We start from the raw sequence: 25,016 nt of genomic DNA on the forward strand, positions 1-25,016 counted from the left end.
AACTTGGCGTGGGGGGATTACCTCTCCTTCACTAGCACCAGCCGCTGCAGGGCACAGTCCCTTCTCCTGCAGCTTCCCTGCCACGTTTGACCCTGGCTGGTTCAGGTGCACCTCTCTAGCAAATCCTGTAGTCTGTGCCACCTGGATGATCGTAGGGCTGAGAAGACAACACATTTCTACAAGAAAAAGGTCTTGCTGAATGTACCATTTTAAAATGATGGAGACTAAGCATTACAGATTGCAATGGCAGTGCAGCCACAGTTTATCTCAGTCGTAGTTTTGCACAAGGCAGGCCTGGTCCTAGCATCCTTCACTGCCACTTCTGTTGAGACAGTCTCTTGACAAAATGACTGCCTCGACTGTACAGTGAAGTGGGGTATTTTATGGGGAGGTGGAAAAGCCATACAGAAAAAAGAAAAGAGAAATCTTCATAGAAAGAAAGTGGGAGTGAACTTCCCCTGACAATGATAATAAACAGAATAGTCTGCAGATAAAATAAAGAAGCAAAGCCAAATCCTAGTTCATTAAGATAGCTCAGGAAAGAGCCTAGAACTGCAAACTGGACAGTTTTTGAAGACCCACAGAAAGGCTGGAGGAGATAAAAACACATCCATTTAAAATGGAAAAATGTTGTTCTCAAGAGAATTAAGCTCGCAAATCTAAAAGACACAAAAAAATGCTGCACATACATAAAGCAGCATGGAATAGGAGTAACACTGTTATGATACTGCTTGTTAGTAAAGAAATGCATAGATAGATATTTGCTTCTATTAATGCCCTAATAAGGTTTCTGGATAATATTTCCAGTATAAAACTTGGCTATTCAACTACCAGATCATTCTTATGAAATCAGAGATTTGGGTCAGAGATGTGCAGGACTAACCATGTTATTTCTTAATCTTTGCATACTTACATTGTGCCCTTTGCCTACCAACAGTAATAACACCCATCTCTTACATGGCTTTTCAGCCATAGAAATAATAGTACTTTAAAGGACACACAGCATTCATCCAGTCGTTGGATGGACGGGAAATCTGCAGCAAGCAGAAGTGAAGTGACTTGTTTCATCCTTTCATGACAGCAAGTGATCATTGGCCAGAATTGCACAGAAATACACATATACATACATATATAAGCATAGCTTAATATGTGTAACAGATCCTTTGGTGTCTAGTGAGACAAGCACAATGCCAGAGCGATCTGGAGTCAGAATGCCTCCAGGGGAGATGAGTCACTGATCCCCTTCACAGGGACTTGAAATGCTCTTTCCCTGCCCTGTTGTTGCCTTCTCTATAGAGAGAACCAAGCAGGAGCTTTGCCTCTGCCCACATCTGCTCCTCACCTTCAGGGTAGCCACTGTGGTTAACAGGAATACTGCAGTCTCTCTTCCTTGGGCTTAAGTCTGGTTTGCAGAGTCCTGCCCCGTGGTCTTGCAGTGGAAGCCTTCTGGCACCCTTTTCCAATCCTGGGGCAGTGACTCGCCTCTCCTGGGGCCCATGCCCTGATGGGGGCAGTAGTTCTGTCCCAGGAAAGACTGCACAAGAAGTGATGATAAAAAATGGAAATGTCCTACCTTATTAGGGAAACACCTTATTTTAAATACTCCACAGGGCTGCTCTGTCACATGCTGAAAAATCTGCAGGACATTATCTTGGAAATCAGTCCCTGGCCTTCAGAAGGGGAACTTCTCACATGGGCATAGGATGTTTTTTTCTTTCTCCCTAAATTCTTGTCTGCAGTATAACTCAATGTCGCTGCCTTTTTATTTTTTTGTATTTTCTTTCTTCGAGATACTACTCTGAAATTTTCTCCCATTTTCTTTTGGATTTAATTTTGCAGTTTACTTCCCTGTTCCGTTAAGTGTTCATTCAAGATATCTCGGCTTTGAAGAGACATCTGAGGTGAGGCTCGTCAGTTTTTCTTCAGAAGAGATTTATTTTGTATGCTCTTGGTTTTAGGCTCAGCTACAGTATAACTGCAGGGGGTTCATGTTTAAATTGAGCTGCATTGCTCTGGCTGCAGGAGTGGGCCTATGCAAAGGAAATGCACAAATCCATAAATAAGGCTTGGCACGATTTCACTGCTCTACTTAATGCCGACATTTGCAAGCTCTGTTTTCCCAAACCTCTTGCTTCCAAATCCCTGCACCTGCTAATTTGTTAATTCTGTTTTCAGTGAGTTTAGACTTGTGTAGTCTTAATTATGCTAATGAAGAATAAACTATTTAAAATATTAATGTTTTGCAAACTTTAAAAAGAAAACAGTTAACAAATACCTTGCCCCTGGGTCTGTTTTCACTGTTGGATTCACAGACTGGTCCAAGGCATTACTTTTTCTCTCCCAGGCTGTCTTGAGTACATGCCCTGTCCTCCCTTTCTCCCTCCTCCTCTCTCAGGTCTCTTCTGACACAGCTTCACTTTCTCCTTTTCTGTCTAATCTCTGCTGAAAGGAAGAACTTGCAGGTTAATGAAAATCACCCCAGAAGTGGTAATTACCACAGCTGTTTCTATGAGGGTTTTTTTCCCTCTCTTGATATTCATCTCTTTTCCCCTTCAAGGCTCTGTGAAGGCTCTTTGCTTCTGCTTTCTTCGATATAGTCCTTGTAACTGGTGTCTGGAAGCTGCTGGGAATTACTGGGGTGCCACAGACCTCTGTCCCCCTCCTGTCCTTTGGACATCTTTCAGATATCTGTGCCAGGCAGGAGACTTACACTTCTGGCAAAGCAATGAGGCATAAAACAATGTGTGGTCCCTATGAGGCAGTAGCTCCTCCCCATGCACCTACAATTTTAATGCACCACTCTTCTGCTTTCCCTGAACATCACTTTGCAGAATTGGTTTATGTTTTCCTGGCTTCTATGTAAAATGTAGGTCAGACCATGGTAGACATACATCAAAATTGTGATTTACTGCACATGAAAGGAATAGTGAGCACCAAACCTGCAAAGAAGAAAGGTGACTAATCGCTTAATTTACCCAAACAACATCAACCTGCAGAATGTCTCGGATTCTTGAGGTTTCTTCCTATATATGCACTCCTGATGGACCTTTAGCTGTGCTTTTTATGCATCTGTCTTTCCTGGATGTCTATGCAGAGCTGCTAAATCACAGATATACAACATGTAGGATATCGTTCTCACCATCTCCCTGACAAGATAGCATTGTTTCTTACAGTACAGATGGCTTACAAGATACTGATCTCTGCCAATGGAGCAGCAGTGCACTATCTGTAAAGTGACTCTGAAAGGAACTGTTTTGGCATTAAGATTGAGATTGAGGATAAACCACATCACGCAGTGAAGGCTGAGCAGGCCTCAAGAAGGCCATGTAAGCAGTATAACTTTTAGCAGCGTATTAAGGAGTTGTTTCACCCCAGGAGAGCTGTCTTCCCCAGGGTTGTGTGCTCTCCATAACCCATAACTGTTCACAGTCTGCATGACTAGACTACGCTAGATTACAGTCATACCATGCTTGTCACTTCCTTGGGAGTCTAGCCACATTTGCTGGCGTTTATTTTCAGCCCTGAGCTTTGGGAGTTCAATAATTACACGAGAATGTGTTCTTCTGGAAAAAAAAAAAAGTTTCTAGCCTCTCGGGTGTGAAGTAAAGAGTGTGAGTCACTGAGTGAACTTCATTGATGCAGAAACCAGACAGAAAGTGTCCCAAATTCTCTTGGTTTAAGAACCTCATTAACTTTAAGCCAAAGCTTGCAGATCTGAGATATGGGGCAGAGAAAGGCTTTGAAGCCCATGGACTTGGCTGCTTGGTTTGGGCATGCCAGAACTTCTCTGCAGGCCATGGCACCACCTTCTCTTTCTTGGCTGCAAAAAACCCAACATGGTCCGTGCAGCAGGGAATACGTTTGTGCTCTGCTCTGGTACCCAGCAGGTCAGCGCAACGGTGGCATTTTGTACACTGACTCATGATCGCACACTTTAAGGATTGCCTGCTTCACTATTTATAAAACTAAAAGGGTGTTATCACTCAGTCAACACAGTGCAGAAACATCACTGGGTATTCTCCATGAAGACAGTTCTGTAAGTCCATTAAATCATGCCGGCTAGATATCATACACCCTTGTTCACATGTAGCGTGAGAGGATCTCTTTGACTCAATCAGATAAAACAGCCACCAATTTAACACCACTTACAGAAGCAGAGGAGAAACGCATTTCTATACATGCCTACTTACAACCAAAGCCTGCTGAAGCTTCTCTACTGCAAGACACCTCTATTACTGGCATGCAGAGCTTAAAATCAGCCGAGAAAATATGTTACAGACTAGACAACTTTATTTAAGCACAGTCATAACTGTGGCTATAGACAGAAATGCAAACAGCATGTATATTACCAGACAGCCACTATTTTCAATTTTCTTTCCTTTTTCTTTAAAGCCCTGGACCTAAGGGCCCTCCTCCCACAAATGCTTGTTTACTAGCATGTCTGGTTAGGACTCCTTGCAAAATAGAAAGTACCATCACCCCCATTTTCTAAGTAGAGAAAAGCAGGAGACACCACCAACTTTTGACAGGAAGCCCAGGGCCGACAAAGAACCTCACTCCACTCCAGGCTCACACCTTAACCACTGACTGATGGCTGTACTACCTGTGGAAGACTGTAGAGGAGAGTAAGACTTCAGTGCAGCACAGCTGTTTTCCATACTGACATTTTAATGAAAACAAGGCACTGGAGCAGCAGATATACAGTGATGACGCACTGCTAGTCTCTTCCGACAGGCACTATTCTCGCAAGTTTTCATTTTCTTTTGGCTTCCTCTTGCCTTTTTTCCTCTTGATTTCTTATCCAAAAGCTTCCATCATAGATGGCTGTGAAGAAACTACAGCCATCTGTGAAGAAAATTTGGGTATCTGATTCTTAGACAGCTACAGGAGTTAGCAGAGGGCCTGGGAAAGGAACAAAAGGCTCAGAGAGGTTTGAACAGTCCCATCAATCTCAGTGAGGGGCTAATTCTGGGGCACGATCATCAAGGTATCAATGCTGATTGTAATTCCAGTCCTTAGAGAAGAGAGGAGATGGAAAGTTACCAGTTCATATTATTCCTCCTTCCTACCTTCATGCTTGGGTGATGTTTGAAAACACCCTCACCTATTTTACCCCTCCTAAAAGGGGCTGCATAAACAAAATTTGTACGAGAAGTGAACAGAAAAGGAGCTATGCTCAAGGTCTTCATTGAAACACAGGAAACACACAGACAGAGAATTTAAATAACCACGCAAACTGTTGGAGGGACCACTGCAGATGTCAGACGTCACTCAGACGCCGTTTCACCTGGCATATGTTACTTTAATGAGTAGAGATGGGAGAGGCACTTCCACCTTTTGCGTGCTCTGTCTGACCCCAGTCCTGGACTCTGAACTACCTCCTACTGTGAACACAGTGTTCAAAATGTAATCCTCCCTTCTGAGAGTTATTTCCAGAGGAGCAGGTCTTTTGACATTGACTGGAGAAATGAGTATCAACCTAAGATCTCCACTGTCTAGCTACCTGAGTCTTAGCTTTCCGCAAACCTTCAAAGCTGTCAGGAGGGCTGGGGACGACCTCTGGGATGACTGCAGAAACAGCATAACCACGTCAGCCAAGTTTCTCACAGATCATCAGGTCTACGGTAAAACAAGCAGAATTAATGTGTGGGAAATGAGATTAGTCCCCATCTCTGCTCTGACTTTGGCTTCTCATGTCAGTTATGTGAAGGGTCTGGTGGTTCCCACCAGAATTGGGTCTGTCTGTTATGAAGTATACTCCATGAAATGTGGCAAAATTAGAGTGTGGGTAAAATCCTTGAGGTGCCTGAGAGCTTCTCTGGGGTTGAAAAGAAATCAGGATTCTAGCTGGGAGTTTTAGCAGTAGCATTTGATCTATCTGACAGCCACATCCCAGTAATGTGGCAAACTGGGGATTTTTCCACTGCCTTTCTGGTGCACCTTTGGGCAAGTAGTTTTTCAGATCGGCACTTCTCTTTGCTTCTCTCATTTGGTTTTAGAGTATATGGCATCGCTGATGGCTACAAGTAAGGACACCAGGAGGCCCTGGTCTTAGTTGCTGTAATAGGAATCTATTCTGTTTCTAGAATTCATTTTTTGCCTTCCTCACAGCTTTGATAACTTTCTCTCGTTGCACAGCTCTCATTTTCAAGATACTGTCAGCACTGCTCTTTCCAGACACATAAAGCAGATAAAGTGTCTGATTAAAAAATGGATCCAAAAGGCTAAACCCGGCTTGTATAACAAACAACTGGTAAAGATATTAAATGAATGACCTGGGGATTTTTTTTACTTATACTTTCAATGGGCATGGGCATAATGACCATGTACAGTTCTATAATTTCAAGCTCTACGGTTAGCAACAATCCTATTTTACACAATTTTTTGTTCATCTAATTAGCTGTTAACATTCTTGAACGCTGTCCATTTAATTTTATTACCCACAATCAAGTTTTCATAACAGAATAGCAAAAATGACTGCAAAAAGAGTATCCATGGAAGACATAATATGTTACATGCATCACTGCAAGGGAAAACTGCGACTTTCCTCAAATTCTGAGCTGTTCCTAGATGGACTGCATGATTGATTAAAAACCTGAGTCTGATTTTGCTTGGGGGTACATTGTCACAAATCTGAAATTAATTCTTTGACTCTAGAATAACCCTGCATCCCTACTGGCTTAATTACACACAGAATTTCAACAAGTATTCAGGTCCATGATTTTTGCAAGACCTCCTCATTTTTCAGGTCCCTTTCTGTAACTATAATAAAAGAACAGTTTTGCATTTAGTAGCTAGTTTCAGCTAGCACACGTGAAAAAATAAATAAAACAATGAATTTTTTACACGGATGAACTAAGGCCAAATTCTTCTCAACATACTGTGGTTACATTTCATAGGCCCTGTGTTCTGAAGTGCCATGATGGACCAGAAGTATCTTTTTATTTAATGTTACAGTACTTGTAGCCTGTCTGTCTTTCCTTATCTTCTTCAGTTCCTGTTTCTCTGAGATTTTCATCCCCTGCCCATCAAATACCTTTGCACAGCACAGCTCTCGAGTGTGAAGACAGATTCACCACCTACTTTCCTGTGCCCTCCAGCACTCTGAGGAGCCCTTGCATCCTCTTTTTTAGCTGGATTTTGCTGTCAGTGAAGACCTCTTTTCTGTTTGTTAGAAACTAGTTACCTGAACACCCAGACTGTTTTTCTTACCACTGGTTGCCTCTGTATTTCCATGGGGAGGATGAATGATGACGGGCAGGAGGGCTATAAGCCCTGGGCTCTACCCATACTATCATGGTCACTATAAGCTCTTCCCTCTGCCCTGCTTTTGCTCCCAGCTCTACCTTAAAAAAATTAAAGGTATTTCTTGCTGCTGACTCAGATAACCCTGGCACACTGTTGTGCATCAGTCCCTGCAATAACCTTGTCACTGTTTTTCTCTTTGCCCCCATGAAGCCCACTTGCCTCCTGCCCACACACTCTTGTAATGGGAAGGAAGGCACTACAATCCTTGCACCTCTCCCCAAGGCCAGACCTCGAGGCTCCAGGTGGCATTTATTAGGAGTACACAATTTGAAGAGATCCCAAGTTGAAGATGCCTTTCTACCTCAAGTCTTTATTTTTCCTCCTAGTACTCTGGATTTCCTTTCATCACTGAGGTATCACAGAACAGTCCACCCTCGCTTAGTCATGGATGACTTATTTTCCTTAGCAAAATCAAAGTGTTTTTCTAAGGGTATATTCTGGGCCCTGAAATAGGTTTAGGCTTTTTTTTGGTGAGGATTATTGCCCAGTTTCCCTTTATCTGTGCTTTGAGTTTTCTGTGGTGCTTTTAATGACAGCAGCTCTCAAGCTCACTCTCAACATGCTAGGTCAGGTAAAACAAACAGTGTCCCACTCGCTTAGTGGGACTGGGTGAAAGAAGCTGGACTACTCCAAGAATTGCCCTATATTTCAGGTGAGCTACCGAGTCTCTTTGTAAATCCTTAGCAGGACGGTCCAGGCTGTTACACAGTGACTATCGCCCGGCGTCTGGCTACACTGGTTCCACAAATGTTACTTGGCTGACATTTCCGGTTGAAAAAGTCAAATGCTATCCATATGTTTCCCAAATTTCATTCTGGACTTCAACTTCCATAAAAGAAAATGAGGGGCAGTGATAGCTCTAGGGATACTGCATTCCTGCCAAGGATCCTACAGTTCGAGCTGCCCCAAATGAGTGCAAACACTGTACCAGATAACGCCACAGACAGTGAGCGGAAAGCTGGCATGAAATATTCAGGATACCTCAAGTATGCCCTCCTTAAGACTGAAAAAGGTGAAACCACTCAAACAAACAAACAAAGAAACACACAAACACCATCCCTCCCTGGGGAAAAAAATTATGATTGCCCACTCTGTTTGTGTAGTGTTTGACAAGAACTACGATCCCAAAGCCACCGCATCAGCCACTGAGCCAGCCAGCCTCCTAAATCTGTTATTGACAATGAAGCTGTTTGTTTGTCATCTCGAGGCTGAACAGGAATGACATTTCTGTTGCAGTGCAGTAAAAGGTTAGCACTTGCATAAGCTGATAAATGTGAAGTCAAGGTGACTCTACTTTATGTATTACATTAGCATAGGACTGCAAATCCTTAGGGCACACAGAGAAGTCTAAGTAAGCAATATAAGCAACTACAGCATTGCAACTGAAAACATTTCTGGGAAAATCCTCCCTTTACACACATAAAATGCAGGACAAAATCTCAGAGTGTTTGCAGTCTGCTAGGCTCAGGGCAAAGACAACAGAACAAACCAATGCTCAGGTACAAGGGATGAATATTGCCTATTAACATAGGAGAAATCTTTTCCATTATATTATTACTTTCCATTAAATTGAATAAAAGGACCCAAGTTCTGGAAACAGTGTCTCATTGTAACGCCTATATGATTGGATGAATAAATCTGTTTTAATTAAATGCCTTTTTTATAGTAGGCTGTAACAAAATATTGTTAGAAAGTGAGAAGCTGATAGCTGGCTTTGAGATTTCAAGTAACCTTCTCCTAATTAAGTCTGTATATATTTATATGTCATCTTAGTGCAAGAAAATACTTAGAGCTCTCCCTTCTCTTAACTTCCTTTTCTATTTTCCTCTCTGGTGTTAGTTATTAATTTACTACTTTCTTCCTTCACATCACTTCAGCCAAAACCAGAGCCAAATTGTTTCAAATGCATCTTACTCACTCTGAATTTCATTCTGTTTATGCAGATTCACTTGTCTTGATGACTTCAGTGACATAATTCCTAATTGCACGGGTAAAACTGAGAAGAGAAGCCACTGTTCTGGACTCCTTCCTGCTTTGTTACACTGGGCGGATGCCATTGACTAGACTCACCGAATTAAAACTCTCCTCTAACTCAGCAGGAAAGGTATTGCAAAGCTTTGGTAGCACATCAAAGTCTCTCCATGCTTTGCTTCTCGTTTCATGTACCACCGATGTAGTCTATCACATGCTGTTATTGAACTTCTTCACTTCTCAGCTCCAAAGCCTGCTATGTTTTGAGTTAGTCTATTGTCACTCTCACTTTTGGGCTCTATCTTCCCTACTCAGCACCCCCAAAAGAGGCAAGAGAAGAGAACAAGTCCCAGTTTAGGAGTATGTCTCTAGCCATATGTCACCAGTGCTTTGCTGGGCTTGGATATGTGCAGCTGGGGAGCTTTAGGACCAAACAAAGCACGAATATACAGGACCATCTCGTGATGCCTTCTATATCTATATGCAGAAATAAGGTATCTTGGTAACAGGAAACATTGGAGAGTGCAAAGACTGTATTGACATTACCCAGGAGGGTAAAGAAGATGTTCAGGTCATGGTATGTTCCTGGGCAGTAACAAATACAAATAGGATCCTTTATTGAAACGATCACATGCAGTTGGGTTCTAGTATGTCCTACAGGCTAAATCTATGGTTTCCCCCCGCAAGGTCTCCCCAGCTGCCTAGATATGAAAGGCACTGTCAGCAGTACTACAAACACACGATAGGCTGGTCTAATGCGAACAGATGACTTGGTTTCCACCAGAAATAGTCCATCAGTATTCATCAGTTCCCATGGACTTGGGCACTCGTGCAAAATGCAGTCAATCTCCAAACACCTATGAAAATGGAGATGGTCAGACTAAAAAACCTTTCGTTACTCAAACACCCCTCTGTGTCTCCAGCATCCCCACTGCACAAAGGTGGTCCATCTAGGCTAGAAAAATTCTGCAATCCAAGGAGGCTGTTTCCATGGTTCATTTTTCAGATGTGAGAGGCTCTCTTTAGGACCAACCTGATGCTCTGGATAACGATAATTGATCCATATGGATTCAACAGGAGTGTTGGATAAAAAACAGTAGATCAGGCCTCTGGATCGAAACCAAGATTAAAAAAGAATGAATTTAAATGAGTAAAGAGTAAGTCTACTTACATGCTGGTTAATTTGGAAACAAACCAGTACTTTTGAACAGCATCAGTTATCCATTATATTTATAAACGATCTTTTCTGTAGAAGGCTTTAGTTCCACTGAAGAGAAGACCTGCCCATATTCTTCACTTTTCATATTTGAAGATTTTAATTCAGTCATTTACCTCTGCTTTGGGCTGACCTTAGCAGCAATAAAATTGTCACCTATGCAATGGAGAAAAAAGACTGCCCCCCAGCTTGCTCCATCCTCTATCATCCAGCAAGACAGAGGTAAAGAATCTACAAACTTCTACAGGAGTTTCTTCTACAAACTCTTTTGCTTGGATCCTCGATCTAAGAGTGCTTCATAATTATTTCATAAATAACCTACTTTATGTTCCTTTCTTCCCAACTGCTAGTCCCATTTTAGCACTGGACATGTTCAATATTGAGTTTAAGCTGGTCATAGCAACACGATGTGTGTGCATGTGCAACTGCACCACCGCTAATGGTCTCTTTGTGGGAAGTGGGATGGGTTTTGTGTCTCCTCATCTGAAGTCTCCATTTTTTATGATTTCATTCCCCAATTAGTATTCATAAAGGCATATTATATATGTTGGGGCTATAAAAGATGATTAAAACTAGAATCCATCCATCACAAAATCTACATAGCATGTTAGTATCCCCCGTGTAACCACATTATTAGTAGCACATTGTTATTTTGCTTCTGAATTAATAAAGTGAACTCAGTGACAGCTTTGCATGGCATGGCATCAAGGAAGCAGAAGACCTGGCTTTGACTTCTTGATCTTGCATCATCACGGGTATGCTGCTGTGTTTATCTTTCCTTGTCTGTAAAATGGGTGACGATGCTGCTAATCTATCCTAACTCCATGTTAGGAGGCTCAATCCATAAAGACAATTTAAACCGCAACTGCAATATAGACACAACATTAACACCATTTCAGATTTTCCAGAAATGAACAAGAACTAAAGGCCTAATTCGATTTACTTTGAACTCTGCATTCTCTTCATAACGCTTCAACATTTAAGCATGGGAACATGCTACGGACCAGGCCTCACTGCTCTGTGACGGCACACTGCTGTATGCCCCAGCGTGTACTCACTCATGCATGGTTATCACTTGAAAAGGGAGGAAACCCCATGCCTCAATGTGTACAACAGCACTCAGCTTGCCAGTACCACTGGAGGGCATTTGAACAGAGCAGGCTGTCAGGCTCAAGCATCAGTATCTGGATCAAGACAAGCCGCATCCTGTGGCTGCCCAAATTTTCCTACAGGCACCACGGAAAGTGAGAGACCAGTTTACAAGCCATTACTGGCAAAAACATGTTTGGCCAAACGTCCAGGAATACCAGAGCCATTTGTAGAACCTAGATCAGGTTCTGAAGTATCCATAAACAACAACAAAATCCATCTAACAATGTAGGGGCTATGCATAATCTGACAGCAGTGGAGGTTTGACAGGTGTTTGTGGTCTTATTCTGGTTCAAATGTAGGAACAATCAGGCACAGGACCCTCTGACGACACCACAGCCTCTGCGCTGCAAGTTTGGCGGCTAAAGGACTTCAGCCAAGCAGAATAACCAGATTAAAGGATTCTAAACGAGCACTGCCATGAAAGGGGCTGTGTAGCAGGACTGCAGGAATCACATCTCTGTGACACTATCTGGAGCAACTCCTTAGTTCCCTTCCCTTCAGCCTGTCACAGTGCAACACAACGCACTTGGCTTTCATCCAGCCATGTGTAACTCCATGCTTACCGAGGGCTGAGTCTGAACACAAGCCCAAACTCCTGGGCTGAGTCAGCCCTCATTCTGGGAGGGACAGAAAGATGCTCCTGAAGAGGTCACCTTCACAAGTCGCCTGCCACGCCAGTGAAGGCAGGTGTCCCTGCACCTTTGGCCACTGAGGGGAAGCTCTGAATGCAGAAGCAGGAAAAAAAGAAAGGCTCTGATGCCAAAAAAAGCGAACACACAAAGCAGCCCTGAACTGGCCTGCTCTGAACAGGTCAGTGACACTGGGGAGGGAGCTTTGTTTCCAGTTGATTTTCATAAGCGAGAAAGATTAATCCAAACATGCATGGCAAGATCATGGCAGCAACCCTGCTCCTTCATTACACCCCAAATACTTCACCCTGAATTTTGGTGCCATCAGCTATTGGGCTTTAAGAAAGCATGAAATTAAGCCATTCAGAGGACAGTGAGAATGTCTGAAAAAAGAACATTGCTCTTCAAGCCCAGATCCAAAGCTCACTAAAGTCAGTGGGAATTTTTCCGTTTCCCATTGTTGTTTCCCTGGTCACCTCGTAGGTCCAGAGGGTCCCTTCAGATTTCACCAGCAATTCAACCCGTGGCCAGTCCCAGGACTGGTGAAAGAGTATGGGCCAATTAGAGCCACATTTCCCTTCAGCCAGGCAAGAATTGGGAATTCTGAGAACTGAGCTTAGCCTTGGACTGAAAATGTCCCTGAGCAGGGACCAAACAAAGATAATAACTCTGACAAGTCTGATCTTTCTTCCATACAAGAAAGACCAAACAGACTTTGGCCAGGGTCACCCTTGCGTTGGTCACCTGAATCCCAGCCTTTCCTTTTCTTTCCCCATCCTTCTGCTGAGTGATTTAAGTACCAGGCTCTTGACTTCTCTAGATGCTCCATTTTGCATAAATAATCACAAACTGTCAGGGCTTGGTGTCTGTTATGTTTGTAGGAGAACACCCCCCCGCCATTTTCTGTCTTGTTCCATTCATGAGTACATTCAAATGTTTGGCAAAATCAGAAGACAACCCAGAAAGATCTGCTAGAATTTGTGGTACCTGACACCCTCCATAGATGTATGGCCAGTGCAGATGAATATTTTTGACAGGAGATTGGATGTAAACCCTTGCACGAAGAGCTAGAAGACTTCTAAAATACCTCTTCCTTTCATCCATTGCAGCATCCTGCACGTATTACTTTCAGCAAAGCCATTCTCCAAATTCTTTCTTTTCCCAAACTATTTCAGTCAACCAGGGGTCCATGTGGCTTCTGTGGACAGCAATGGGTTTATTTTTGGGAGGGGTGTCTACCCTCACTGATTATATTTTGTGCCAATAGCTAATGTGATGGCTTGTTGACTGCTGATATTCATACCCATGTCTTTGACAGGCAAGGCGCCCACTCACCAGCTGCTCAGCCTGTTTGATTAGGTTACAGACAGGGTGCAGGGAAAACTGCAGGAGATAATGTGGAAGTGAAGCCATTTTGTGTGTGTGCGCAGGCGCGTGTGCTTGCAGGACCACAGCATATCGCTCCCCATCACCAACTCTTCATGTAATCTTAGTAGTGTGCATGTGTGCACACCAGCATCAATCCCTGTATATGGTGAAGAAGTAAGGGCAGCTGGAAAGATATCATTTCAAACTTGGCATGATTTCAAGATCAATAGAAACCCACAGACAAATGTCAGAACATTTGCCCTAACACTGCATAAACACAGAGCTCCAGGCTTAAACAAAGATGTGCATTTTAAGACATACACTTTTTTTTAGACCTTGAATCTGAGAAGCCTGAAACCCTCTTCCCAGCTATAGAGCACTCCCTTGATCTGGGTTCAGCTTGTGCCCCTTATATCTATGGCACAGAAGGAGGACTCAGTGTCTGTCAGGAACAGTGACGTGGACATGTTGTATCTATCTCCTGTTGTGCATCCCCCTGACAGTGGGAGCTGGCAACGGGGTGTCAGCCAGGACCTCATGGGAGTTGCTGTCCCTGCCAAGGAGCCAGCAGGCTGGTGGAAAACAGGACTTCTGGCTGGGCAGCCCTGTTCTCCCCAGCAACCCCTATGGAGCCACTGGGCACAGTCACCTTCAGATATAGCCCTCATGGTCTTTCCCAAGAGGGAGGTTAGTCCTTGTGTTCTTGCTGAAGAAATAGGGTATTGCAGGAGAAGCAAACTTTGTAAGACTTTTAGGACTCTTCAGAGACACAGTCTGCTCTTCCCAAATGAGGATCCCCTGATGGCGTTACAGAGGAAAGAAGGATCTGGGTAAAGGATTTTCACTATAGCCTTAAATATGCTGCAGAGATTTCACATCTTATGTTTGAACATCCTCTGTCATCCCCTGCCCTCTTCCCCTTCCCTAGATCAGGCTTTACTTCCTTTGCCAATGTAACCTCTCCTCTAGTGTTAAAAAACCCCTCTTTTGAAGCAGATGCTCCTCTTTGAAATAGCCTTCCTAGTTGTACCTTGGGGACCCATCTCACAGCTCCTTGTCCGTTTATTCAGTGACCATGTCCCTGCATCTAACTCAACCTCCCAAGAAAACAGGGTGAAGAGTCAGTGACAAGGCACTGACATCTTAGGAATCTTTATTCCTCTTGTCCCCATTAGGAACAATTTTAGTGTACTAGGGCAATTTTAGAAACCTCAGGGTCTTTCCACCTGGAAATCTTCAAATACCCCGATACACATAATACAGGTATTTCCATTAACTGCAGCTCCGGGCTAAGTAAGAGATCAGCACCTCCATTTCATAATGCAGCACAAACAAGAACAAACCAGACACAAAGACCGAATGAGAGAGTGGAATTATTTCATCTTCTTGTCCCAGCCAGAGCCCTGAGCCCCAAATGGCTTCATCCTCTCACTCTGCTTTGCCAGTAAGGCTTCACACAATGAAATTCTTGCAGCTTCCTATGTTAATCCATTAATACCTGTGAGAGCAGGCTGAAATCTCTACTCTGGTTATCATTCTGGAACCAAAATGCCCAATAAACAGTATTCCATAAGCTCTTTTCTTCCCTTTTTATTTTACTGAGAAGAAAGCGAATTGCTGTTTTAGCAAGCTATGTGTGTCGGTGCTGGAAGAACACAGGAATAGATTAGACCCATGGTCCTTCTATCCTAGGATGTTATCTCTGGTGATGGGCAGCAGTCTGTGCCCACTGCATTTACAGTGACTGTTCCCTCTGCACCTTCCCTGCATCTGACAATTCATAGTGTAGAGCCAGAGGTTACATCCAGACCATCGTGTTTCCTATCCACGCTCTGTTCATTGTGAACTCGTCTCATCTTTTTCAAACTGCTTATGCTTTTGCTCTCAACAGCATCCTGTGGTAATAATGATTACAATTTAATTAGCAGACATGATAGGAAACATATCTGGCTCTATTCAGGTGCTTAAGTCAATCTTTCCCAAATAGTGAATCAGATTCCTCTCTAAGGATGCAAATGGGATGCAGGACACAAGAGAGGGGCTAGGAAATTGCTTCAGTGCTTACTGGAATATGTCCACTGCACATGAAGAGGGAGAGAGACAGAGAAGGGAAAAGGGAATAAGGACAAAGTAGCTTCCTGGCTTGAATCCAGAGATTGAGCTGAGAATAAATAATAATACATGTCTAACGACCTAACAGAAACACCCATAATTCCTATTAGCAAAAAATATCCTGCTGCCTAAGTCAAGTCTCCTATCATGGCCACAGTGACCAACACTATATAAAACCTGATATACCCTAAAGAAAATAAAAAATGGAGAAGTGAGGACTGAGGTCTACCTGCTACTCATACGCATAGAGAAATATACCTTGTCTCTCTAGTTCACAGCCATCATCTCACTGAAAACACCGCAAGGATGCCATACCTACAGCCACACTTCTCTAAGGACTCCTCATTCCTTTCCAAGACAGGGAATCTCAGGAAGAGGATAGGTTATACACTGAACAACGCCACACAACAACACAGCATCCTCTCTTTACCATGATGGTAAAAGTGGCCAAAACAGGAGGCAGGTTAGCCAGCAGGCAGGCAGAGCTCTGGGGAACTGATCCTTGTGCAGCAGAAGGGGACCAGCCCCAGCTCTCCTCATTTCAACCCTGGATGCCAGCACATTTCTTGCTTCCCCAAGAGGGAACTTAACCTAACTTACCCTGAAAACACACTGAAGCGTAATAGCTCAGACAGCTGAAAGGGATAAAAAGCCTGCCCCAGCTGTCCAGTGACTGCAGTCTCCCCCACCCAAAGACAGCTCCATCTTCCTTCGCCTTTTAACTGCACTGGGCCTCGGCAGTCAAAAGAGGACCGGACTGTCAAGATGCTCTGATGCAGTGCTTTGTGCTTACTGGTTGTCTCCCTTGGCAGGAAAAACAGATGAGAATAGCTTTTGCCTTGCTCTGATTTTGTGATAGAGACTCACCTAGCTAACAAGAAACCTACAGTTGTTTCAAAGCCAGTGACTTGCTCTAGTCGTCGTTAATCTGAACCACGAGTTGGGTCTGGATCCTGCTGCAGTTACTCATACTAACTCCTCATTGCTATCCAGGATTTTGGGTTCACAAACTTCCAGGAATCACTTGCTAGCTTGTATTTTTCCCGAATTGGGCATTGTAGAGACTACCAATCAGTCACTGGCAGCATCCTGCCTCTCCGAGACAGGCAGTATGCCTGGTTTCCAGATCTCATAGTGGGCCATTTAAATGTGCCCAAATGCAGCTTTTGACACGAGCCTGCTCACCTTTGTACCAGACCATCAGCCCAAGCAACTGGAAAACTCTGCTTCCTTGTAATACTTGCATTTAGGCAGTCCATACAGGTTCCTCTCATTACCAAAGGTAAAAGACTGCGGCAAATCCATTCCTGAGTTTTTGATGGTTGAATCCTGCTGAACTTGGTGATACTTGCTGATCATATCATTATAAATGTCTCGTCCTTGAGGCTGGCTTTTCTCTGCTCTCTCATGTTTTCTTTTCTTTCGTTCTAGCCAGAAATGATTTACATGTTTGTTTACTCTGAGCTACATTCATCTGAGTCATTCAGCAACCCTCTACCCACAATCATATTACAGCAAATTTTGAATTGGAGTCTCGGTGAGTGAATATTACGCTGTTGTGAACATGAGAACAGGCGGCTAAATTCTGTGTTTCAAGAAGAACTGACTCTGGTCTTACAAACATGTCAAAATTCAACAGCATCATAATCCCCTGTGTTCTACATTACTTCATGAAGAAGGAGAAACTCCAGGCAAAGGAATTACTCTATATTTACACCAGTGTAACAATTAGTAGGATTTGGCTCATTTCGTACAAATTATACTACTGTACTTGTAGGAATAATCTTTTCTGTTTCAAACTAATTTTAGCCCCCCTTGAGTGGTGATTATCGAGCTCTTCCATCTGTTGTAGAAAAAAAAGAATATTTGCACATAGCTTTTGTGAATTTTCTCCTCTGAGGTATGTTTTCAAGAACTATATCTCTCAAAAAACAACATAATCATATTATTAGCAAGACTTATAACTCAGCTGACAGTACCTTGTCTATAAAATCCACAACATGAAAAGACCTCAGAATTAACATTCTAAGAATTTTTTTAAGGTTGTCTGAAAATAAATCTTTTCAAAAAGCAAGCTAATCAAATAATTTTGTGTGTAGCATTACCTCAAATGTAATTCTGAGTAGAAGCTATTCAGAGATTCTACCAAAGCAGAAGATGGTTAAGAAAAATAACAATGCCTTTTAAAAAATGTATGACAAAACCAATGAGCTTTCAATATGACAGAATGCAAGCAATGCACATCAAAATATAAAGAAGTCTCTCAAAATCCCAGTAATAAAAATAAGGAATTCTGTTAATGTTCTATGTACTTGCAAGATAAATCAAAGCTGATCAGAGGTTAGGCTCAAACTCAATTCTTAGTCCACCTAGTTTCTTCTCACGTTGTTAAAAAAAAAAAAAAAAAAAGCAAGCCAGCACCTGGACCTTTTCCTTTACTTTTAATGCTAGGAATGTGCCCTGTAGCAGTATCTGAGACATAGTTCTTGCCTAGAAAGACCTGCTCCTAGCTGATAGCGTATTGATCAGTGCTATATCTGAGAATAAAAGTACAATCAAATGGAACAGCAAAGCCACACCACAGAGACCAGCAGGCTCGCAGTGGGCCAGTTTGATGTCATGGTCAGGATAAGTTCTTTCATGTCTTCATCCACCACCTAGAGCTTTAATGGTCTAGGACTGAAGTGTTTCATGAGCTGATAATTATTGGCAAGTTACATGCTGAGAAACTGGGGGTAAATATTCACAGACAGAACAAAGACTGACATGCCTGGTAACACCCAAATGTGAATTTTTTTCTTTTCTTGAGAAATTACACTAGATTTCTTTATAGGGGAGTATTACTCAAGAAAATAGTTCCTTTAGTCTGCTTTAGAGCTGTCTGAAAATACATTTGGGTACAGTTTCAATAAACTGCCTAAAGATACTGCTTTAACTTCTGAAAAGCATTTTTAAAACAGCAATACAGTAATTTGCATTTACACAGTACCTCCCTGGCTGAAAAGTGTTTTCAAGGGCTTCTGAGTAGCTTCACACAGCCCTGAGAAGCAGTAACACAAGATAAGCCATATTTTACGGAGAAGGCAAGCAACACCGAAGACGACAGAGAGACTTGCCCAGGATCAGGCAGGATGTCCACAGAACAGAAGTAAATAACCCTCCTCAGTTCTTCTCCTATGGGGACATGCAGGCACACACAGAGGCACTGTAACGACATGTCCATCCTCTTTCCCAAAACCTTTCCTTCCATCTCCTCTTGCATTCTGCACAGGGCGCCGCATTACATAAGCTTGCTTGCAAGGAGGTGCACCTGACACAAAACTTAGGGTTTGCATTTGACCAGCAGGAAGATTAAATATCTTTTATAATACAGTGGAAAAGTTAAGAGGAAGTGATCAAACGGACTGGAAGTTCAAAGCGACGTTACTCCCTTGCAGCAGCAGTGAGAACGCAAGACTTCATACATGACTGTTCAACCATGTTACCTAGGGCATGTAGAATTTAATGGAAGATTTGCACATTACCATATTCATAACCATGACTAACAAATCTGTTGTCAATGCCACCAAAAATATCACACAAGCAGAATGTTTTTATACCAAAGAGACCACTGAAGTCACGGCTCAGTAGTAAACAAATGAACTTATGAAGAGTCTTGAAAATCAGCCCTGACTTTTTTTTTAGGCTGCGGAATTTGATAAACTATAAACTGCAAGATGCTCGATAGTCTGTGGACCGAGGGGACGGTAAATGAGGCAGTTCTTCTGTGAGCATCAACAGCAGAGAACACCCCCTCCGACATCCCTGTCACCTTTCCCATTTTGAGGGCTCACGGGTCGGGGAGACGACTCACAACCGGGTCAAAGGCTACCCTAATTAATAACAATTTACATTCGTATTTAACCGGCACATGTGAGGGATGCAGGTGTCTCGTCCGCTACGCGCCGTTCGCGCTGCCATTTAGCGCAAGGGCAGCTAAAATGCAGCACCGTTCCTTGGGCTGGGGGTCCCGGCGGTGCCGCGGGAGCGCGGCCCCGGGGATGGGGGGGCCCGGCCCTGCTCCGCCGCTGTCAACTTCAGCGGGAGAAACCCCTCCGAGCCGGGGCAGGTGGAGGCTTGTGCCTGCCGCGGGGACACACACCATGTGAAGGATGTCACACGCGGCGCCCGAGGACCCGGGGCGAGGGGAGCATTTAACAGCCGCGGCTCCAAGTTCGGCCGGCGCCAAGAGGGGACCGAGAGGGCTCTCAGCATCCACCCGCCGCCGAGGGTCCGCTCCCCGCGCAAGGTTCGCGCCCCCACCGCCCCACTGCCGCGCCGGGGTCCGCTCACCTCCGCGCCGCTCCGTCAGGCTCTACATGCCGGGGTGCCCGCGGTCCCGGGGCGCCGGGCCGCTCCGCTCATTTGTAATCCCCTCCGCGCCCAGCGCCGCGGGGGGGGGAGCCCCCATGCCGCCCCGCCCGCGTTGCCCGGCCCGAGCGCCCCAGGCGGGCGCGCTACGCCGCTGCCGGCGGCGCCGAGCCGCGGGGCCGGCGGCGGGCAGGGCTCGGCGGGCGCGGCATGGCGGTCCTGGCCCCGGCGGCGGGCGGGCGGGCGGCGGGCAGGGCTGCCAGCCGCGTCCCAAAAAGGCGGGTGTCCCCGCCGCGGTGCTGCTGGCCGCCCCCGCCGCCTCCCGCCGCCCCTCGGCGGCAGCCGGGCCCCAGGCGAAGCGGAGCGTGGCGGGCGGGCGCAGGCAGCGCCCCTCGCACTCCCTCACAGGCACACGCCGCCCCTCGCACGGGCGGGTACAACCTCCCCGCACACACACACACACACATCCACCCGCCCCGCACACACTGACAGGGACACAGCCCTCCTCACGCACGCACATCCATCCTCCCCTCGCCCTCACGGGGATATGGCCCCCCTCACACACTCACACGCACCCATCCTCCCCTCACACACTCACACACACACACACACACACACACCACCCGTCCTTCCCTCACACGCTGATGGGGACACAGCCCTCCTCACACACACACATCCATCCTCCCCTCACACACTCAGGGGGATACAGCCCTCCTCACACACACACACACACACACACACACGTCCTCCCCTCACACACTCACACACACGTACACATATTGCCTCCTGTGTCTCACGCACACACATCCACCTTTCCCTCACACACAAATACACAGACTCCCCTCACACACACACACACAAACACACACACCCTCACAAAGAGGCACACACACATCCTCACACCACACACACATACGCAACCCCTTCCACACACTCACAAACAGACATGGATACAGACTCCACACACACACTCATACACACACACACAGCCCCCCCATCCATCCACCCACATACACTCCCACACACCCACAACCCCACACACCTACACATGACCCCCCGACACACCCACACCCACACACACACACCCTCCACAGACCCACAACCTCTGCACATCCACCCCCACATCCCCTCACACACACGCATCCACCCCCACACCCCCTCACACCCACATATCCACACACACCCCCTCACACCCACCCACACATACACCCCCACCTCCCCACAGCACCACACACACACACATCTACTCACATGTACTCACGCTCCCACACCCCCACATACCCACCCCCCCATACACCCCCATACCCCAATGCACACTTGCCCCCCAACCAAACCCATACACCCCCACACACACCCCGCTCCCTCACACCACTCCAGGCCCGGCCTGGGCCGTCCCTCCCTCCCTCCGTCCCGGCCGCTCCTGGGGTGGTGAGAGGCGTTGGGGGGACAAGGACCATGGCCTGGCGCCTCGGGTGCCCCGGCCTGAGCCCTGCTGGCACAGGACAAACCTGCCTGGGCCGCATCCAGCCCAATTCCCTGCCGGGACCCCATGGAGTGACACCCGGCTCAGTGACCAGCTCTCTGTTTGAACTTTCCGTCCATCTCAGGGCTCTGAGTTCATCTCTCCTCTTCGTTTCCCAGACACTTCGACACGTGGGTGTCTAAATCTATTGAATAACTGAGAAAAACTCATAACTTGTTAAATGACAGACTGAATCCAGTGAAATCCAGTTTTTACCTTTCCCCTGGCCAGGAAAGCTTCCCTCTGGTCATCAGGACGGCCTTTTTCTGTCTTCCCCTCCTTCCCTTTCCCACTGACTCCCCCAGGCTTCACTGGCCATGCTGGGGTTCACTTCCCGCCTCTCCGTTTTATTTACACCAGAAGAGAGGAGCTCCAGTGGAGGCGTTCACACCGATCCTGCCTTCACCGGCACGCTGCGACGCTGCCCACGGCCAGACCGGCTACGGGGAGTATCCCACCATCCTGGCAGCACCTTGAGTTTCTTACTCTGCTCCCCCACACTCACACCCCGCAGTTCTGCCACGGGCACAAAATCCTGGCATTAAATTGTTTTTCCTTTGTAAGCACCATAATTGCTACAATGAGCCTTTCTTACCACTTTGCGCTTGAAACCAAGACTTGACGCTCAAGAGGAGTTTGTAATTGGCCTTACAGAGACGTCAAACCCATGTCCTGCCCTCTTTAATGATCAAAATTGTTGCCATACTCCCCTGAATTTTGCTGCGATATTATTAAAAGATGAATAATACATACTAACGCTCTGAACTCACTGCACTTCGCTAGCACTTTTTCTAAGAAAGCACTTTGCCAGCTACAGTCTGTGCACGGGGACCACTTTATCTGTCACAGAGGCACACCCACCTATAAGGTGAAATGCAGCAGAGGCTTTAACGGGGCACGTTAAAGCACGCCGGCAGCTACACTAGGACCGCACAAGCTAAATCGGTCAGAGCATCGGGACGAACGCTTCTCCCCCTGCAAAACAGTTCTTGAGTCGACTCAATATTTTATCACTGCAAATGTTTAGAAGCCCTCCTCGTCCTCAAAGGTACTCGAGTAGTGCCGAGTAAATGATTCAGAGCAAATCATTTATTCAAAACTTCTGCCCGCATCTTGTGTCAGTCCAAGAACACAAAATGATTTTCTTCCTGCTCAGATTCAGTCAACCCATGCTTATGAGTTTGTCTGGGTTTTCAAGGACTGGGACACGCGACGCGTTGCTGCAGGGGTTTCGCTGTACCATATATACGTGTACGTGCTGAGTGGGTGCAGTTGGCTTTGTAAACAACACCCATTTGTCCCCGTTCCAGTGGGATGAACTGAATTTACTGCCAGAGAATGGCCTTGAGCCCAAGGAGACAGTGCCTTTTGCAGCCAAGATTAGGTTCAGATTATGGACAGAAAATAGTTTTAGCGAGAAAGAAAAAAAAACACCATGAAGCAAGTCATTGTATAGTGACACCATAGGTCAGGGCTTCTTCAGCAACCCCTTCTGATTGGTTTAATTACTTTCCTTTGGTATATTCTCTGTAGGATTTTTATTCTCCTGCAAATCCTGGCCCTGGTTTCTGCCCAGCCAGGGCCTCTTACAAGGTGACCACAGTCTGGAAGAGCAAAGGGTTGATTTTTTGCACATATAAAAAGAGTGCAAAGCCACCCCAGGGGACAACAGGAAAAGCTGTTGAAGCTGGGGTGCTGGGCAGAGGGGAGCTTCACTCAAAAAGCAACGCCCCCCAAAATCCCATAAATGCGGGTGATTAAAAAGCAGTGTTATTTTTGAAAAACAATACTAACCCAAACTCCATTAAAAAAGCACATTCCATTTGGGAAGTCATTCCTCTGGAGCCACCTGAACTAAATTAGAGCGTAAAGGACCAGATTTCCATTTACATCAAGCTCTGGCAGTGTGTGGTGGTACCAGTGTCAATCAGAATCAGGCCCACTAGTGGATTGACAACAAATTTTGTCTCACAAAAGCTGCCTGGTACCAGTAATCTTGAGAAGAAAAACAAGTAAAATGGCCAAGATTGTTTATTTCCCATTTTTCTACTATGAAGTGAAGCAGGACAGTAGCTGAGCCCTAAAAACAGAGATGGGAGCAACTATTCTTAGAAATAAAGCCTCTGGAAAATGCCTTTTATCTTGCTGGAAAAAATGGATATTCCTACATCATGCAAAAAGGGAGATTTTGCATATTTTAATTAGATCAGTTGAAAAGTTGGGAAAAAGAGAACCTGCTTTGCTATCAAGCTCCTTAGTGAAGAAAAGTTCTGAAAGTTCAGGAACTTGGAGAGAGCTTTAAATCTCCACGGCTAAAAATAATTCCTCCCTTAAGAAAATGCCATAGATTTTTTTTCTTCTTTTTTATCGCTGCCTTAGATGACTTCAGGTCATCAGAACATGGATATTAAACTAGGAAACTGGAAATCTTTTTCTTTTTAACTTCCCGCACTTCAAAATCTTTTTGCTGCTAACCGGGCGGCGGGTAATCCCTGCGGGGCTGCCATTTTACTTCTGTTTGCAAGAAGTGGTGCAGCCTGATGAAATATAGCTTGACAAGATGTTCGGGGCTACAGCTGGCGATGCAGGCATGAGCAGGAGATTTCTATGTCTCCTCTTCAATAGTTTCAATTTTTTCCCTGGATTACCTTTATTATCATTATTTTGTACTCCACCTTTTTTGCTCCAGTGGACGGATACTGAGCACACACTCCAGGCCAGCTGCTTCACTGGTGCATGGTTGGGACAGGTTGGTGCATGGTAGTGACAGAGCACTGATTCGCGGCAGGGGAAGATCAGGCCCCAGAACTTACACCTGCTGCTCCCACTGAAATGTACGGAAGAACGAGTTCAACTCCTATTGTCACCATATCCCTTCCATCCTGCAATGGATGTGTTAGCCCAAGGGCAGTTTGTCTTAATTTACTTGTTAAGCTCACGGTCCTTTTTGCCCTTTTGCTAATGCAGAATTTATATTTTTGTTTCCCGCTTGCAGACAGACAGACCACCGGTCTCTTTGGCTGCTCACATGAGGACGGTTATTTTCTGGCAAGGCTGACACTGAGCTGTATGGCAGGCAAAATGACCAAAATTATCCCTTAGAAAGACAGCCTTAAAGCAAGTTATTCCCTTCTTCAACTTTACTCCAGTCCTTCAGCATGAGGCAAGTCATCTTTGACTCTGTTACGTTGAGTGCATCGTTTCACAAGTGCTGCTGCCTGCAGGAGCCAGGAGGAGATAGATAGCTGCATGGAGTGGTCACACCGCTGTTTAATAGATCGCTGTTCATTAACTTAATGCCATTTGCTCCTTCTGTGCATGTGCCTCTTGCTCCCTGCAGACACAGGTGGTGATGTATTTGCTGAGCCCTCCCCAGGCGTGTGGCCCG

At 45.3% G+C, this 25,016-nt stretch overlaps 1 protein-coding gene across 2 annotated transcripts in view; it reads right to left on the reverse strand.

The window, feature by feature from the left end:
* Window positions 1-20,636, reverse strand: part of TRPC5 (transient receptor potential cation channel subfamily C member 5) — a 102,001-nt gene extending 81,365 nt beyond the window's left edge. For both annotated transcript variants that reach the window (XR_010072519.1, XM_063346416.1), the window contains exon 1: window positions 20,089-20,636. The gene's annotated coding sequence lies outside the window, so the exon portion shown is untranslated. The remainder of the gene's footprint in view (window positions 1-20,088) is intronic.
* Window positions 20,637-25,016: the final 4,380 nt, after the last annotated feature.

Source organism: Chroicocephalus ridibundus, chromosome 9 (assembly GCF_963924245.1).
Source record: "Chroicocephalus ridibundus chromosome 9, bChrRid1.1, whole genome shotgun sequence".
NCBI lineage: Eukaryota > Metazoa > Chordata > Aves > Charadriiformes > Laridae > Chroicocephalus > Chroicocephalus ridibundus.